Genomic DNA, 4,332 nt, shown 5'->3' with positions numbered 1-4,332 from the left:
AATAAAGCATGTGTCTTTTGCCTGCATCTTTGGGGTTCCTCCGACGACCGGGAAGCAGGAAAAGCATAGCCTCAGCTTCCCATTGTGAGATGGGAAAGAGGTGGGCGGGGCAGGAGGGAGACAGATCTCCTCCCTCTAGTGGCCTTGGCCTGTGGGAACCCAAGTCCCCAATCCAGGTGGGACCTTCCCTCACAGCCTCAGGACAGAGTGTCTCCTGCCTGGACCTCTAGACAGGGCCCTGTCCCCACCTCCTGAGGTGGGTGCGGACAGGAGGATGGGGGTGGGTGGGGGGTGCCTGTCTTCCTCCCACCCATATTCAGATGATTCTCCAAAGGGAGAAACACTGGAATTGGGGCCTCTGGCCCCTGAAATAAAACAGCTTCCTTCTGTGTGGGGAGACATTCATTCAGCCCCCAAGGAAAGGGAGTGGACGGCTGTGGGCCAGTGTGTTCACCAAGGTGCTGCCTCAGAATTCAGGGGCATGCTCTGCGGAGCCCAAGTCGCTGGACCCTGAACAGCAAATATTACAGGGATGGCGAGGCACAGATGCGAGTCCTATTTCTGAAGCAGGATTCCGTGCAAGAGCTCTGCCCACTGTGTTCTGCTGGGGCCTCAACCCCTGGTGAATTGCAGGGGGCTCCTGAGTTTGCGATGGGCCGTGGGGGAGGGAAGGCCCACTGTCCGCTGTCTTTCCCTCCCCAACCGGAGGTGCAGAGCCGCGCCTCTCGAGATACCCCGTCTTCTGTGTCAGGAGTCTGAATCCTTCCTGCCACAGGGCACGCGGGCCCTTACCTGGATGAACGGAGCTTCTCTCCTGGGAGTAGAAGAAAACCGGATCCCTGTCTGCCAGCGGTCCCTTAGCTAGTGGCTGGCCCCCCGGGAAGCACATTAATTCAGTTAATCTTCATGAGTCCACAAAGGAGGCGCTGCTACCCGCTCCACTTTAGCGATGAGGAAAAGGTCTCTATAGCTGTGCCCAACCTCGAGCCAGTGCCTGGAAGCCCCTCACCTCCAAGTGCGGGTGCTGATTGGCTTTGAGGTACGCTCTCCCTGTGGGATGAGTGGCGAGGCCACAGTGCCTGGGACCCCGGGGTGGATCTTGATTCTTTTTTATCCACTGCGTGGTGCTCGGCCACCCTCTCCTGCCCGCTCAGCCGTCGTCCGCCGCTGTCCTGGGGTGGGGCAGCCCCTGCTGGCTCTCCCGGGAAGTGCAGCGCTTAGCCTGAGCTAACATTTGATTGAATGACAGGGCACTAAAAAAATACACCCTTGTCCCTTGCCTCCCCTTTAAAGACTCTGATCTGATTGGTCTAGAGTGGAGCCCAGACGGGGTGTTATTTGTTAAAGGTTTCCCAGGTGATTTTAATACAGAGCCAGGGAGGAGGCAGGAAGGGTGCTGGAGTCAGGAGGCCTGGGTTTGAATCCAGTCTCATCACTTACTACGCCGGTACTCTGGAGCCCTGCCTTCTCTGAGCCTCGGTTTTCCTCCTCTGTCTAATGGGGATGATTTCAGCCTCAAATAACGGTGGTATCAGTGTGAGGTGGTAGATATGAACGTACTTTGTCAACTAGAGGGCTGTGTGAAATGGGAGGGATTGTCATGGGTTATTGCTGGAGTCAGCCCTCATGCCAGCCCCCCACACCCCATGGTTGCCAGCTTGCTCGGGCCATTTCTGGAACGTGTTTGTAGACTGCTCCTGAGGACACCTCCCTCTCCCTGCCCGGTTCCATGTCGCTCGCCTGGTCTTCTTGCACGTGCTCTGAACCCTGGGCAGAGGTGGACTGTACGGGTGTGTGAGGAGCATTGCCGCTGTGGCTCTGACTACAGGAGTCACACTGATGTATAAATGACCAGAAGCCTTTGCTGAGGAAAAACATAATCGCACCCATGTAGCAAGATTGGGCAAGGGATCTTGGAGATGTTAAGCCTATTGCGCGCCTTGTGGAACTACCTTGTTAAAGTTTAAAACCTGACGGTTGACAGACACTGGGGTTATACTGCCCCCGTGTGGCAGCACGGGAAACTGCAGCTGAGCTTCCGCGGCCTCTGAGCCTATTTTGCCTGAGGTGGTCCCAGGGGTCCAGAATGAGTCATCTGGGAACGCTTATTAAACTTGGGGAATTTTAAATTGGGGAATTATAGGGCCTATTATACCAGGACAAGAACCTTAGGAAGGGACCTGGAAATATGCATTAAAACCTGCCTCCTGGGTGGTTATAATTTGTAGAATCCCCTGATTTCTAGGTGACCTCATTTGTAGGATTCAGGGTAAAATGAAAATCCAGAGTCCCTTGTTCAGAAATTGTGAAGAATTCCAAGACAGCAACAGCAGAGCGTTCGGTGAAGCTCGGGCCCTGGGCCCGCCCACGTAGCTGGCCCCTGCTTGTGCTGCCTAGTTTCGGAGACTTCCCCATTGCGACCACATCTGCCCAATGTGTGTTGAATATTAGCTACATATGATGTGGTAGTTGAGAGCATCGGCTTGGAGGGGAGATAGTCTTGGAACAGAATTTGGGCTCTCCTACTTATGGCTTATGTGAGTTTGGACACTTTTCTAACCTGGGAACCTCACTTATTTCATCTTTAAATGTTGGGATCCTTTCTGTCTCAAAGAATTGCTTTAAGAATATAAAATAACTTCTGTCATACACTAAGTGTTGCCTAAACGTAGTTAGTAGTGTATCCTAGACTTAGGGTTTTAGGATATGATGTTAAAAAAGATTATGGTCCCTGTCCTGAAGGGCTGACATTCTAGAGGAGGGAAAAGCCGTGTAACTCCATGATGACCACAGGAAGTGTGCCCAGGTGCAGGTAGCAAGACTAGCTATGCCTCAGAGACAGAGTTGTAAGGAGGACGTAAGAATTCAGGGAAAGGAGTAGAGTGTGTGTGTGTGTGTGAGAGAGAGTTTAGACAGAGGGAATCATGTAAGCCATGAACACAGAGACATACCTGTGGTAAAGGCAAGGTACAGGTAGAGGAGTGGCTAGAGAGGGAGCCAGAGGAAAGCTCACCAGGAAGGACCGAGATATCTTCCTGAGGAGTTTCAATTTGGGACCAAAAGCTCTGAAGAGCCAAGGAAGGAGTTTAGGCAGAGGATGGGCATGACTGGATCTATATTTTTAGAAAGTGAACTGCAGCTTTGGCAGTATTATTGCCACTGAGGTTTATCCAAAGCACGATTATTGCTGATGGAAAAAGAAAAAGAAGAGAAGAGGAAAGAAGGTAAACTCCAGTTGAGATATCTCGCTTGGAAGACAAGACACAGAACGGGAACTGGCAGAAGATCCCGGCGGGAGGAAGTTGCAGTGACCCAGGTGAGAAGTGAGTGTGATCTGAACTAGGCAGGGGAGGTGGAGGGAGGGGTTGCCTTTGAGAGTTGTCACTGAGCTAGCGTAGTCCTGGGACTTACTGGATGTGGGGGGTAAACGAAGGCAAGAATGATGGCTGGGACACCCCTGGCTGGGTCTCAGATGGGTAGAGTGTCATCCAGCTACACCAAGGCTGTAGGTTCAATCCCCCATCAGGGCACATACAAGAATCGACCACTGAGTGCATAAATCAGTGAAACAACAAGCCCATGTTTGCCTGTTTCTTTCTCCCCCTTTCTTCTTCTTTCTCTCTAAAATCAATAAATGTAAATTAAAAATGCTTTTATTTTTTAAAAGATTTTATTTATGTATTTTTAGAAAGGGACAAAAGCAGGGAGAGAAGCATTAATGTGTGGTTGCATCTTGCATGCCCCCAACTGGGGACCTAGCCCACAATGCAGACATGTGCCCTGGCTGGAAATTGAACTGGCAACCCTTCGGTTTGCAGGCCTGCACTCAGTTCACTGAGCCACACCAGCCAGAGCTAAAAATGCTTTTAAAAAGAATGATGGCTGAGGGTCAGGCTGGGGTGATTGGATGGTTGGCGGGTGCCTGTCTCTGAGGCCGCAAATAGAGGAGGAGGATGAAGTGCGGGGGGGGGGGGGGAGGAAGAGGAGAAGGGAGACAAAGGAGGGATGGTTTAGGGGAAAGAGGAGCTCAAATTTCTGTTTGTTGTTGAATGTGCACTGTAAGGGATAAGATACAATGATACACAAGCAAAGTACCTGAGCATAAAGGATGAGCTCAGTTTGGATCTGTTAGATTTGCATTGCCTGGGGGATTCTGGGTGGAGAAGACATCCTTGACTTTCCCTTCCTCCTCATCCCAACATCCAATAGATGAATGAGTCTCATCAGGACATTGTTCATCTCCACCCCCTTCTCTCCCTCTCCTTTGCCACCTGTAGAGCGAGAGAGGGGACAGTTGATGGAGGAGGTGGGGGAGCAGCAGGTGGGGGGAGC

The sequence above is a fragment of the Pteronotus mesoamericanus genome, unplaced genomic scaffold (assembly GCF_021234165.1).
Source record: "Pteronotus mesoamericanus isolate MK-2021 breed Mesoamerican mustached bat unplaced genomic scaffold, CSHL_Meso_final contig_90, whole genome shotgun sequence".
NCBI classification, from domain to species: Eukaryota; Metazoa; Chordata; class Mammalia; order Chiroptera; family Mormoopidae; genus Pteronotus; species Pteronotus mesoamericanus.
Note: the sequence above shows the minus strand (reverse complement) of the source record.